Source organism: Ascaphus truei, chromosome 4, assembly GCF_040206685.1.
Source record: "Ascaphus truei isolate aAscTru1 chromosome 4, aAscTru1.hap1, whole genome shotgun sequence".
In the NCBI taxonomy this organism is placed as follows: domain Eukaryota; kingdom Metazoa; phylum Chordata; class Amphibia; order Anura; family Ascaphidae; genus Ascaphus; species Ascaphus truei.
The window spans coordinates 49,389,193-49,404,918 of NC_134486.1; positions in this window are offsets into that span (position 1 = coordinate 49,389,193).

The following is a 15,726-nucleotide window of genomic DNA, read 5'->3' on the forward strand; positions in this document are numbered from 1 at the left end:
CGCTTAAAGTGCTTGCAATTTGCTTTGTTGCTGCAATCTGTTTCTCCTGTGCTTTCAGCTGTTTGTTTTGATTCTTGGTTTACTTCATAAGCCTGCATGCCACGACAAGGCATTACCGTATGCAGGAACCTATACTAAAGATATGTAATAGTTGTCCAATGACTAGTGAAAAAATGTGTGAAAGCAAATAAAAATAAGTTTATGTGAGTAGTGCAATTAAAATCTGGCTTCTGTTGGCGGCCCTGGGGGCGTGCTTCAGCAACACGCTTACCCTGTCCGCTCCACGTCACTGGACTATGCCTGTTACATCTAACCTTATTGCTCAGAACTGGCACTCAGCTAGGCTTAGTTGCCACATTAGCTGGCATCCTGGCACCTCAATGCCTAGTACTTTGCTATTGCAAGCAAAGCCCCTGGGAACACCTACTGGCGCTTCACTGGACCAGTCCCAAGATTACTTATAAGTCTGAAGACCTGAGAGAGAGGGCTCTGATTCGGGTAGCCTCTTTCATAGGTTAAATTTGGTTACAATTCCGGGCATTATTCATTCAGTAATGCCCAGAATTTTTGCAGCTTGCAATGTGTTTATTTCCAGCCAATCGGCTTTCAGAACAGCTCTGAGACAGGGCAGGGGATTGGTCAGAAGGCAGGAACAGCTTTGAGACAGGGCGAGGGATGTCAGGAAGTATTAGCCACGCGTTGACTCCTTCCCCTCCCTCCGTGAACAGAGCTGACAGAGATTGACTGAGCAGATTCAGTTGAATTGGGGGCTGGGAGAGGGGCAAGGATTGAGAGTCTGCAAAGTAAGTAAGTGTCTGTCTGCAGTTTGTTTGTGGCTGCAGTTTCTGTGTGTGTGTGTGTGTGTGTGTGTGTGTGTGTGTGTGTGTGTGTGTGTGTGTGTGTGTGTATGTGTCAGTGTCAGCAGCAGTGTTTATGGGTGCAGTAGCAGTAGTGGGTGGGTGTGGTGTGCTGTTGTGTTGTATGTGTGTAGCAGCAGCAGAGATTGTGTGTAGCAGCAGTGTTTTTGTGTGTGTAGAGCTGCTGAGCTGTATGTGTGTGTGTGTGTGTGTAGAGCTGCAGTGTGTGTGTGTGTGTGTGTGTGTGTGTGTGTGTGTGTGTGTGTGTGTGTGTGTGTGTGTGTGTGTGTGTGTGTGTGTGTGTGTGTGTGTGTGTGGCAGTGTTTATGGGTGTAGCACCAGCAGTGTGTGTGTGTGTGTGTGTGTGTGTGTGGTGTGTGGTGTGCTGTTGTGTTGTATGTGTGTATATCACCAGCAGAGTTTGTGTGTAGCAGCAGTTTGTGTGTGTGTAGTGCTGCTGTGTTGTGTGTAGAGCTGCTGTGTTGTGTGTTGAGCTGTGTGTGTGTGTGTCAGCAGCAGTGTTTATGTGTGTAGCAGCGGATTAACGGATTACATTTTTGTCTTTCATGTTTCTTAGCAACAATGTTATCCAAACAGGTTTTTTTGGAAAGGATTTGGGATGTAACCATTCCTTTTAAATTTGTTCATATATTAGTATCTTATAGATCAATAACTTAGACCATGGTTTAGAGCTATCTTTATATTGTATAGCTTGTATTCTATGACCCATTTCGTATTCTGCTTTGCTCCCCATCACCATAGATATGTTTCATCAGTCCTTCTGGTCCTTTAAAGCAGTCAGGTGCCTTTATACATGCTTACCACCAATGAGAGCACCAACAGCACTTTTTAAAGAAGAATCTCAGATGCTACCATCCCGAGGTAGTGAACAGAGCAAAACGCATAGAGTCTATGGCTGGAATTAAAGTGATTCCATGAGACAGAATCCTCCTCTCCTGCACTCACTCGTCTGTACCAGAAGTCGCGAACGATAAGCACTCGAGACTTACTACAAGAGATGCCAGAGCAGAGCGGCAGGAGATTGCCTCACATATACATCATACTGAAGATTTAACAGATTGGCAACACCTTATCTGTTAGATTATCTGAGCTTCCAGTAACCCCTTCATGGGATTTAACACTGTTTTGAAAGTGCCTATCTTTTATTCAGAGAATGTGAGTGCTCCTTTCTCAGATTGCCATTGTTGGTTCACACTGAAATGAGAATATATTGCACCATGTTGTATTCTTTTTATTTTTTGGTTATGATATCTGCGCTCCCCAACTTCTTAAGTGGGGTCCGATCACAAAGTGATACGTATCTTTTGAGTAACCTTACTTTATGTATGCAGAACACAATAATTACATGCAGGTGCCCTCGTACTTGGAGGACCCTGGATAACACATATCACAATTGTAAAGAGAGATTAAGGAGTACCTTACTGCACAATTATCCCACAATATATTTTACTTAGTCACAGTGGCACTAAAGGGCCACTGTTAGTACAGGCACAGCGTTAGAGCAGTGTTGTAGCAGTGTTGTATATGATGGGATTATAGGTGCAAGCCTGTTACTTCGCAAAGAGTGGTGTAACTGGTGTACAATGAAAAGGATACTGCGAAGTAGCAACGGTGGTCCCCTGGATGATCTTCCGTGTTGCCACTCACTGCTTCGGTATCCTCAGATTACATGTGTCCCCTTTACACTGATGAAGTACTCTCTGGGATCTTCCAGCTACAGTACCTCTGATACATGCTGCTTTGTCATACTGGGTTGGCTCTGCTACAGTGCCGTATCTCTAGACACCCTCCTCAGGACAGGTACTCCTTCTCTCTTGCTCGCTGCAGGACTCTCACTCTCCTCACATGCTGCTCCCAGCCTAACTTTCTTGACACTCCGCTCGTGATATCATACTCCCAATGGCCTATTATCTCAGTTTTTCAGTGTCTCATAGCCATTGGCCTGAGGGCATGTCCATCAATATGCTTATGTGTGTCTTTAAGGTTTTTACATATATAACAGTTCTAAACCAGTGTTGCAGTCTAAAATCCAGTGGAATAAGCTGATCTCACATCTCCGTCTCACCGGATGTGAAATTGTGGTGACTGTCAGCACCCTGTTGTCCATCGCATCATGCCAATCTTCTTGTTCATGCACTCTTTATACCTATGTTAGTATGTGTGATCTTAGAGCCTCTGCTAAGTGAAGCCACAGAAGTAGCGACAAATGTGTGTCATGTGGAATAGGCAAGTGATCAACAGCGGCTGCAAGTGCAATGGCCAGAGCAGTTTCCAGAACCACAGTTCACAACAAGGTCAGAACTGTAGCCACACCAACAACCAGCCAAAACAGACCCACCGGACCATTATTCTGCATTTCAACGATATGCACCTGCACTCAGTACAACACAGAAGACAACTGACAACAAAGCTAGACAGTATACACAAGAACACATTACCTCAAAAGGGCCCCATATTAACCACAGATATATGTATAAAATATGTATTTTCTAAAAATGATGTCATTGCCATTGTGATAATAATAAAACAGACTTAAGAAATATGTCTTTTGGGATTCTATTAGCTGGAAAACATACCAGGTCATTATAATATTTCCTGAATGTGAATTAGTCATGGCATCTTTAAAAACAGAAAAAGGATATAGTTGCATCTGGAAGAAATAAAATGTCCCTACAGCTACTGTTATCCTTACCTGAACTACTACATTTTTTATCTTACAGTGGTGAAACATTCTATACGTCTAAGCTTAAGGCATGAATCTTTGACCAAGGAAGACCTTTAACTATGCACATACTACCAATGTGTATGAATGATGAAATCTTCAATCAATATATCACCTCAAGATGTATTGGAATCACCTTAGTGCTTCTCCATTTAAGCAACCAATAACATTGCAGTATTTAAATATCACATAATAAATTAAACAATCCAACAAATTTGCATTCTGATTAATAAAAATAATAACTACGGGAAAATTGGAATTGCAGTCTGGATTCTGATCAAACTACTTCGCAGAGACAGCTCTTATAAAAGTTATCAATGATCCTCTCCCTGCTTATCCTACTGTTCCTGCGACACTATTGGCCACTACAACTACTTTAAATGCATGACGTTTTACATCCTATCTGTATAATCGCTCCTATAATGTCTGACATCTCAACTTCATTCCTACTCTCCATACAGCTTTGTTCTTGGACCTTTGATTTGCTTTTTTATATCCACACTTCTTCACTTGGTTAATTTGTTTTATTTCCAATATCATCTACAGTCCTCTTCTGGTATCTCCTCTTCTATCATATATATAAATAACTGTCTGACAGCCATTTTCTCCTGGATGTCCCATTGCTACCTCAAGCTAAAAATATGGAAAACTGTTTATTCTCACCTTTTTATCTCCACCCCATTTCTAAAATTCTCAACCACTATTAATGACAACACCATCCAGTCGCCATGATGCACACTGCCTAAGAGTTATCTTTTACCCCTCTATCTCTTTTATTCCGATCTCCAAATCAGCTACACGTCCTCAAATTCCCCCCCCCCCCCCCGCTCTGCCACCCCCTTCCATACCTCAAATTTAACCAAAGTTTTAATTAATTCCCTTATAATGTCCTGTCTCAACTACTGTGTCCAAAATTGGCCTATTAAACTCCACAACATTTCTGTCGCACTCATTTACCTCACTAGCTGCTCTTCCTCTACCAGTCATTTATGTAAGTTCTACACTGGCTCCCCATAATGTTCAAAATCAAATTCCACATTCTAGTCCTTCCATTAACACCTCTCCACAACACATCCTCCATACACTCCTACACACACACTCTGATCTCCACATGAACTACTCCTCTCCTCCCTCCGAAATCTATGGGAGTCATTACTGATTTTTATATAGTATTTTATCTGAAGAAAGTGTGAAATCAAGATTTTTTTTTGTCATTGCTCCATTTTCTGCTTGTGGCAAATGTTAGAAAGTGTGTTGATCAATATTGTTAGCAAGGAAGGTTTACACCATCTTCGATTTTAGGTGGTAAAAAATTTTTTTCCGATGAATCAAAGAAAAAAATTCTATTAAATTTAATGGGAAATTGTTGTTAATGTTGCCCCAGAATTGCACCATTTTCCTATACAGTGAAATAGGCGTCAAATGTGTAAACACAAATGAAAAACCATTGGAGTGAATGGGATTTTTTAATTTGATAAATCTGGTGTAGTTACGGCATTGGTTTTACCAGATTCCACGGCTTGGACCATTGAAGATCACCCGTATATATCATGTTGATGTTTTTCCTTTGATAATTTTTTTTGCACTGGTTTTGTCCTTGTTGCATGCTGTAGAGAAATATAGAGCACACTTTAAAAACCTAAAAATGAATCTTGGGCCCAGATACATCAAACTGCAGTAACGTAAAAATGCGGTATTATCGCTAAAAAAAAGTATGTATGTTTAAAATGCAATATATCAACGTTGCACCATCAAAAATAACACGCTTTTTATCGGATCCGTAAAAAATATCGGATCTGATAGACAAGTGGGATAATACCGCATTTTTTGTATTAACTGCCATTCATCAAGTTCCGATATTTATCAGAACGGGATTAACGGCAGAAAACTACAAATATTTTATCACCCACTCCAGGCTGGCGTCAGCCCTATCTTTCCTATGTATATAATGGCCAAGATATTGGCCATTATATACATAGACAAGAAAGCTAAACCAACCTGAAAAAGATATTACTTTAAGTACATCACAGTAAATATTAACCAGATAGTAGCCCACGAGTCAACTAGTCATGGGTTTTAATAACTAGCTGACTACATAGGGCTACAAAGGGGTTAATATAAGCATTCAACTACACTACCTACCCCCCCCCTTAGCCACCTTAGTTTAACCACCATAGTAAACCGCTATGGTAACCAAGTGGCGAACCTCTTCCAGCCCCACCTAGGAGGTGTACCCACCATCCCATAGACATATGGGGCTAATAAGTCTTTTACCCATAGAAAAGCAAACATTTTTTTTTTTAAACAAAATAGACATTACAATAAATAATTATATAATCAAAACTAAGGGCCTCATGCTCTAAGTGCCGAAAAAGTGCAATCGCCAAGTGTTCCCTATCGGCATGATTTTGGCGATTTGCCCTCGCAGTATTCAGTAAGGGCTGAATCCCTGCCGAATCCCTGGTGAATCACTGCGAAAGCAAAACGCAGATGAGCCGGTGATAAAAAAAGCCTGGCTCCCGATAGCCGGCGATAGGCCCTTTCTGCCGATTTGTGTTTTCAGCAGAGAGAGATCAGCCACTCTCTCTGCGCAAACATCGGCACATTAAATATGTTTATAAACAATTTTTACAAATAGTGTACATGTGCAGAGGGTCTCCGGAGCTGAACTGCCTTGGTTTCAGGTCCGGGGACCCCCTGTTTACCGAGATACAGGCCCCTTTATGAGGTGCCGGTATCCCTCTGCATTTAAAGGTCCCGATCACATGACCGCGGAATGTAAACAAAGCAGAGGGATACCGGCACCCCATAAAGGGGCCTGTATCTCGGGAAGCAGGGGGTCCCTGGACCTAAAACCAAAGCGGTTCAGCTCCGGAGACCCTCTGCACATCTACACTATGTGTAAAACACACATGTAAATAAACAATCATTCCTTACCTTAGCGGCTATCCGCTATGGTAATTAAGCAGCCTTAATGTATTTTTAATAATATTGTGCGGGAGCAGGGGGCCCCCTGAGCTGAACCACCTTGATTTGTGGCTCAGGGACCCCCTGCTTTCCGAGTTACAGGCCCCGATAAGTGGCATCGGGTGCCAGTGTTGCCGCCATCTTTATAGAGCCCACGTCGCGTCTTGGACGCTATAAAGATGGCAGCGACACTGGAACCGATGCCCCAAACCGGGGCCTGTAACTCGGGAGGCAGGGGGTCCCTGAGCCACAAATCAATGCGGTTCTGCTCAGGGGACCCCCTGCTTCCGCACAATATTATTAAAATACATTAATGCTGCTTCATTACCATAGCGGATAGCCGCTAAGGCAATGAAGGGGTTAAGGCATAATCGCATGTTTATTGGGGACAATTGCCCCCAATAAACATTGCAATACACAACATACACCCCCTGTGCCCCCAACAACCCCTATACCCCCATTACATATATCTCATTTTTGGGATGCACAGCATCTAGCATGATACTAGAGGCCAGCGGGGACCCTCGGGTTTTATATATATACAGTGGTTGACAAATCACCAAAAAATCTACTCGCCACCTAGTACCAAACATGTGCTGCTTGGGCCAATATTTACTCGCCCGGGGGTTAAATCCACTCGCCCGGGGCGAGCAAATGTATAGGTTTGTCGAACACTGTATATATATATATATATAGAGAGAGAGAGAGATAAATATATATATGTATTGTATATATATGTATTTCCCACGCTCTGATTGGCTAACGTACCATGTGAGGCCGGCCATCTTTCTTTTCATGACGTCATCTTAAAGGCAATTGAAGCACAGCCATTCTGATTGGCTGTGCTTTCATTGCCTTTAAATGACGTCATCATTTTTTTTTTCTCGGCCAAACCACATGGTTTTCATGGCCCAATTAGGGCCGTGGGAACCATGACGAAAATGTGACGTCATAGGTCTTTAAAAGCCTATGTAGTCTTATTTGGAAGGCAGACACCAAGGAGGAAGGACCTCCAACAGAAGAAGAAGGCCAGGGCGTGGCCGAAGAAGACAAGAAGACCCCGGAAGAGAGCAGAAGAAGATACAAGAAAGAAGAATACAGATGAAGATGGATTACAAATAGAAGAGCCGTGGATTGTTTTTTTTTTTTATTTTAATGTTTATTATTTTATGGCTTACTATTTTATGGGTTCCTGTGCGTGGATTGGTTCGAGAGTAAGCTGTTCAACGGGAGTCGGTGAGTTGGTCAAATAATGGTAAGTGAACAAAAGAAATGTATTTTATTTAACTTGTTCTTTTTGTTTTGATTTTGTACATGTTTTTTTATTTATTTTTTGGTATATCATTTCTTGCCACTGTATGTATGTATGTATGTATGTCTAGATCGATATATACATACAGGGTAAGAAATTATGTTGTTTTAAAAGCTGGTTTTGCTGTGTTGAAAATGTATTTGGATATGCTGCTATGCATAAATGTGTGTGTAATGTATTTTAAAATTAGATAGATGTAATTTTTGGTCTTGTATGGTGTACTTTGAGCTTGCGTGTACTGATTGATCTGTGTGGTTGATTGAAGTGCTGGTTGGTTAAAGTGTGTGCAGTTAGAACCAGAAGCAGTTTGAACAAGGAAGCAGTTAAACAAGGTATAGTTATTGAAGTACAGTTTACTGTTAGTACTTCTAAACTTCATAGTTGCTAGAATGAGCAGGATTGAAAATGCCACTCAATGCACATCTTGCCACATGTATGTGCACTTGGAGCAGCTGTTCCAAGGAGCATACCGCTGTGAAAAGTGTGAGCAGGTGGTCTCTTTAGAATCAGAGATTGCTGATGTGAAGAGGCAACTTGCAATATTGAGGGACATTGGCAATCTTGAAAGGGAATTAGAGCTCACTGAGCAGGCCCTTGCTTCGACTAGTCGTGCAGATGGTGGCGCTTTTAGTGAGGAGCAGGTAGGTAGCTTAGTTGCTATTAGTGAGGAGCAGGTAGGTACCTGGGTGACAGTTAGAAGGGGAAGCAGGGGCAATAGGGAGAGACAGGTCGTTTCTCCGCTGAAACATCCCAATAGATTTGCCATGTTGAGTGAAGATATTGGGAATGTTGGGGCAGAAATGGCAAGGCTGGGGAGACTAATTCCTCTAGCAGCCAGGGGAATAGTTCATCCAGCACAGTGGGGACTCAGGATGCTCAGATGCAAAGAAAGATTGTGGTGGTAGGGGACTCCATTATTAGGAAGGTAGATAGGGCAATCTGTTGCCGGGACCGCATGAACCGAACAGTTTGTTGTCTCCCGGGTGCTCGGGTTCGGCACATTGCGGATCGGGTAGACAAATTGTTGGGGGGGTGCTGGGATTGACCCAGCGGTCTTGGTACATGTTGGCACCAATGACAAAGTTAGAGAAAGATGGAGGGTCCTAAAAAATGATTACAGGGATCTAGGCCAAAAGCTTAAGGCAAGGACCTCCAAGTTAGTATTTTCTGAAATACTACCAGTGCCATGCGCTACCGCAGGGAGACAGTCAGAGATCAGGGAGGTTAATGCATGGCTAAGAAAGTGGTGTAGAAAGGAGGGGTTTGGGTTTTTTAGAGCACTGGGACTCCTTTTCTGAGAGGTGCCATATATATTCTAGGGACGGATTGCACCTCAATGAAGAGGGATCTTCTGTGCTAGGGGGGAGAATGCTAAAAGGTTGGAGGAGATTTGAAACTAGGATGGAGGGGGGAGGGGAATTAAACAGATAATTAACTAAATGGAATAGATGAGGATTCAAGGTGGTATGGAGGTAGAATGGGGGCAAGTGCAAGTTTGACAAGCAGTGAGATACCCATAGTAAATAGAGATAATACTAGAAAACTTCTAAAGACTAAACCAAGTGGGAGCAGAAAGGAAGGAGCAGACAAGATAATAGTACAGGCTGAAAAAAAACTTAAATGCATGCTTGCTAATGCAAGAAGCCTGACAGATAAAATGGGGGAGCTTGAATTAATAGCTACAAGGGAGCAGTATGATATCATAGGCATTACTGAAACATGGTGGGATGAAACTCATGACTGGACAGTTAATTTAAAGGGGTATTCTCTTTTTCGGAAGGATCGAACAAATAGAAGGGGAGGTGGAGTATGTCTATATGTTAAACCAGATCTAACACCTATTATAAGGGATGATGTCTATGAAGGGAATGATGAAAATGTAGAGACCTTGTGGATAGAAATTAGCAGTGGAGGTAAAAATATAAAGAAAATGTTTGTGGGAATATGCTATAAACCACCAAATATCTGTGAGATTGAGGAAGCTAAAATACATTTGCAAATGGAGAAGGCATCAAAACTGGGTCATTTTTGCATAATCGGGGATTTTAATTATCCAGACATAGACTGGGGCAATGAGATTAGCGTTATAACAAAAGGAAACAGTTTTTTGGGGGTGCTTAAAGATAATTATATGACCCAAATTATTGAGGAACCAACCAGGAGAGGGGCAGTTCTGGATTTGGTCATATCAAACAATGTAGAAGTAATAACAAATATTCAAGTCCTAGAACATTTGGGTAACAGTCATCATAACATGGTCTCATTTGAAATAAATTATCAAAAAACAGATTACTTGGGTTCAACAAAGACTTTAAACTTTAGAAAGGCAGATTTTAATAAACTGAGGTCTAATCTAGTAGTAATACAATGGGATGATGTTTTTGCAGGGAAAAATGTAGAAGATACTGTAAATGGGCAGTCTTTAAAACATTGTTAGAAAAGCACACTTATCAGTGGGTAATAAGTATTAAAGAAATAAGTAAAAACCAATGTGGCTAAATAAACAGGTAGGGGAGGAAATGGACAAGAATAGGAAGGCGTTTAGATTCTTTAAGTCAGAAGGGACAGAGACATCGTATCAGAATTATAAGGAATGTAACAAAAATTGCAAACGGGCAATTAAATGAGCAAAAATGAATAATGAAAAAAGGATTGCAATAGAAAGTAAGGTCAACCCTAAAAAGTTCTTTAAGTACCTTAATAACAAAAAAATGAGAAAAAAAATATAGGACCCTTTCAGTGTGAGATAGGTAGGCAGATTATTGGAGATAAGGAAATAGCAGAGGTATTAAACAAATTCTTTGCCTCTGTGTTTACCAGGGAAGAATCAAGTTCAATAGTAGCACCACAGGAGGAAGCCACAATCTCCATATTAATGACCAATTGGTTAACTGAGGAAGAAGTTCATAAGCGACTTGAAAAAATTAAAGTAAATAAGGCACCTGGCCCCGATGGCATACATCCAAGAGTTCTCAAGGAGTTAAGCTCAGTAATAGCAAAACCATTATATTTAATATTCAAGGACTCCATTTCCACCGGCTCAGTACCACAAGATTGGCGTAAAGCAGATGTGGTGCCTATTTTTAAAAAGGGAGCTAGATCACACCCAGGGAATTACAGACCTGTAAGCCTGACAGTAGGGAAACTACTTGAAGGTTTAATACGGGATAATACTCAGGAATACCTAATGGAAAACAAAATTATTAGTAATAGTCTGCATGGATTTATGAAGGATAGATCTTGCCAAACTAACCTTATTTGTTTCTTTGAGGAGGTAAGTAGGAATTTAGACCAGGGTAATGCAGTTGATGTGGTCTACTTAGATTTTGCAAAGGCTTTTGATACGGTTTCACACAAGAGGTTGGTGTACAAAATAAAGAAAATTGGACGCAGTAATAATATATGCACCTTGATTGAAAACTGGTTAAAGGACAGACAACAGAGGGTTGTCATAAATGGAACTTTTTCAGGTTGGGCTGAAGTCATGAGTGGAGTACCTCAAGGATCGGTACTGGGACCCCTGCTTTTTAACTTGTTTATTAATGACCTTGAGGTTGGGATCGAGAGCAAAGTCTCTGTCTTTGCTGATGATACTAAATTGTGTAAGGTAACAGAATCAGAGCAGGATGTAATTTCTCTTCAGAAGGACTTGGAGAGACTGGAAATGTGGGCAGGTAAATGGCAAATGAGGTTTATTACAGAGAAATGTAATGTTATGCATTTGGGATGCAAGAATAAAAAGGCGACTTACAAATTAAATGGAGATATATTGGGGGAATCCTTGATGGAGAAGGATTTAGGAGTGCTTGTAGACTGCAGGCTTAGCAATAGTGCCCAATGTCATGCAGTAGCTGCAAAGGCAAACAAGATCTTATCTTGCATCAAACGGGCAATGGATGGAAGGGAAGTAAACATAATTATGCCCCTTTACAAAGCATTAGTAAGACCACACCTTGAATATGGAGTACAATTTTGGGCACCAATCCTAAGAAAAGACATTATGGAACTAGAGAGAGTGCAGAGAAGAGCACCAAATTAATTAAGGGGATGGACATTCTAACTTATGAGGAGAGGCTAGCTAAATTAGATTTATTTACATTAGAAAAGAGGCGTCTGAGGCGCATGCGCGACGGGTTCGGAGATGGAGGCTTGATTTGAGTGCTCCGGTACCCGCCGGCGAAATGTAGCACAATAACACCATAAAAACTTACCTAACCCAAAATAAAATATTGCCCCCGGCCCGGCTAGTCTCACTGGTCATACAAGGATGGCGGCGACCCGCAAGAAGTCCAAGCAGAAGGTGGATGTCCGCACTTACTTTACCGGAGCAAAAAACCCCAGGGAGACTGAAAGCATGGCGGCATCTGACTCAGACTCTGTGCCGGAGCTGGAGATGGCCACGGAGGAGCTGACGGGGTCATTTAAGCTGGAGATTGTGCAGCTTCTCTCCGATCTAAAGACTTTCTTCCGGGGGGAGGTAGAACATCTGCGGAAAGATATTCTTAGCATCGGCAACCGCACGAATGCATTGGAGGAGAAGATGTAGGAGACCTCCAAATGCCAGAGGGAGACGGGATCCCAGATCGCTAGGCTGGAGAGGAGGGTGGCAGAGCTGGAGGAGCGCCACGAAGATAGCGAGAACCGGGACAGAAGAAATAACTTACGGGTCAGGGGAATACCGGAGGAAATACTGGACCCGGTTCAGCTAATCAACAGATGGATGACATCTATCATGCCAGGGAAGACCGAGTCATGGATCGGTGTCACCGAGCATTGCGGGCCCGACCACTGCCCAACAATCCTCCAAGGGACATAATACTCCGCCTACACCACTTTACAACAAAGGAGGAGATCTGCAGGCTGACCAGGGCTACACCGCTGGTGCCGTTTGAGGGGGTCGAAATGGCCATATTCCAGGACATTTCACCAATCACCCTAGCGTGAAGGAAGGCCCTCCAGCCCGTCACAAGACTACTGCGGAACAAGGAGATAAGATACAGATGGGCCTTTCCATTCGCGCTGGTCGTGGTACAGAATAGCCGGACACAGGCACTTAAACACCTATCAGACGGTCCAGAGTTCCTGAGGAGGCTGGGGCTCCCCGACACGCTGCAGCTACCGGAGGCTCCGGAGGCATGCCCCCCCCGGCCAGCAGAGTGGGAGAAAGTGGGCACAGCGAACGGTCAGCGGAGGGGAAAGGCAGGACCCCCGAGACCCGTCTGAAGCTCATGACCGCAGCCGCTCTGCACGCCCTGAGTTGCCTGCCTCTGGCCCTGATTCACCCCCTGACTGGCTGCTAAAGTTGAAGTGGGAAGGCCACGGAGATTGGCTTCCCCCCCTCCCCTTTGCCTGATCTCATCCCCTTCCTCTGGACTCTGATCACCGACCTGGCTGGATCAGCGGCGGCTAAAAAAGAATAAAAAGAAAAAATTCTCCCACTTACCAAGATGGCGGCCAGGCGGAACACGAGGGACAATCGGGTGAAGACGCGCGGAAAGGCAATGGCGGATGATGTTTTGGCGCGAAATTGTGGAGCTCCGCTCGGCTCCGCCCTCGGGACACGCCTTCCCCCTCTGCTGCTCGCAGGCAGATATGAGAGCACAGCCGTGATGACGTCAGGGGGTGGGTCCATACAGAACTTTGGCGATCCGGAAGTGACAGCCGCAGAAGTGGTTAAAGCTCACAGGAGTAGCTGGACAAGGGCCGGAGGAACTCCCAGGGGGTGCGCGAATTCCCCCGTCGAGGAGAGTGGGAGGGAACTAGGGACTTGCTACCGCAGCGGAAGGGAACCGGGTCCCGGACTGGCTGCAGCCCTCTGGCCCAGAAAGATAGCAGCCGAACGATTGCGGGGGGTGGAGGCGGAGGGGGGGGGGGTGAAGTAGGGGGAAATAATAATAATAATATTAATAAAATACGCACACATCGGTCTGGGGCTAAAAAGGGGGTGCAATAGGGGTGTGGGGGGGATCAGAGAGTAGGTATACATATATAGCAGCGGGTATTAGAATTTAAGATGGGGGCAGGGCAGCTAGGGCAGGCCATCCGGGGTACCTGCCTCGTTATTTCTCCATTGATACACAGGTTAGAGAGGAGCGACACCTTTAGTACTATAGCACAGTTAGCTATGCAGTTGGGCTACCAAGGGGCTACTCCCTAGTTAAATTGGGTTAATCTTTGTTTAATGTTACTGCTAGTTTAATTGATGGTTATATAACGTTAGGTCGCCGGCGGCGGGGCAGATGACTGCCCTCGTCCCCGCCTGTTGGCATGTGCCTTTGTGGCTGGGCTGCGGTCCTAAACCACAGTCCAGTCGAAGACCTGGGAATGCGTGGGAAGGAACACTTCCCACGAGCCTGGACAGGAGGGAGGGTGAGTCCAAGGCATGACTGCTATTCCCGGGCAGCAAACCATAGGTCGACTAGGACCAAATTGGTTTTATGTGTGAATGTTGTGTGGATTTGTGTTTTTTGTCTCCCCCCCCCTGTGTTTCCCTCTCCCACCTCCAGGCTCCTTCAGAGGAATTACAAAGGCAACACGGAAACAACTCAGCTGTTCCTGGCGTTCAACGCAGACACAAGGCACGGGTAGGACACGTCCTTATGCTACATACCTAGGCTCCCTATACACACACACATGGCACTGACATTCATTTCACAAAACGTTAAGGGCTTCAATTCCCCACAAAAGCGTAGAATCACCTTTGCAGAATTTAAACGCCAGAAAACAGATGTTCTCTTCCTCCAAGAGACACACTATAGCTCTAGTAAAAACCCAGGGTCATAGACAAAAACTTTAGACGATTTTACCTCGCCTCAGCTAAAGAGAAGAAAAGAGGGGTTGCTATATTATTTCACAATAGAGTCCCCTTCGAGGTTGAACAAATAAAGTGTGACCCAGAGGGTCGATATATTATACTAGTGGGTCTTCTACAGCCGTGCAGGGTGACCCTAGCATGCGTCTATGCCCCATGTGAGCGTGATCCCCAGTTCTTCGACGCATTTTTTCTCAAACTCCAACGATGGGCAGTAGGAAACGTTACTGTCGCGGGAGACTTTAGCAAAGTAATGGACCCTCGCATAGATAGATCCCCTAGACACGAGCGGGAGAGGCAGGCAGGGGTCACGACACTGTTGGAGGGTCTGCGGAGAGGCTGTCTGGGGGACATATGGCGGGAACAACATCTTGGCAAGTGTAGCTATTCATTTTAGTCACACCCCCATGACAGTTATAGCAGGATCGACCACTTCTTTGTCTCAAGCAGAATGGTCCCCCAAATCTCCGACACTATAATTCATGACATTACATGGTCGGACCATGCATCGATAGAGCTGTGATGCACGCAAATTAGGCCGATTAGCCCGGGAGCAAACTGGAAACTGAACGAATCCCTGATTAAGATCCCAGAAATTGAACAGACAGTTAAAGATGAGATCAGGCAGTTTTTCTCATTAAACACAGGCAGTGTGGATTCTCACATCACGCTGTGGGAAGCCCACAAAGCCACGCTGCGAGGAATATTGATCAGCCTAGCAGCAAGACGAAAAAAGCTAAGGGAGGCCAAATTGACTTAGCTATATAAGAGGTTACATGAGCTCCCTACACTCCATAGCCAATCAGGTAGAGGGGACATTTTAAAGGAGCTGAAGGATGTAAGGATAGAGCTTAACCTCCTCCTCACATCCCGGGCCGAGAGAGACCTGAGCTGGACAAAGAGGAAATTCTTTGAGAAAGCCAACAAACCTGACACCATGCTAGCTAATCAGATCCGCAATAAACAGCCAAATTATAACATACAGGCAATCAAGACTAAATCAGGAGATCTGTCCTCCAACCCTAAACGGATAGTG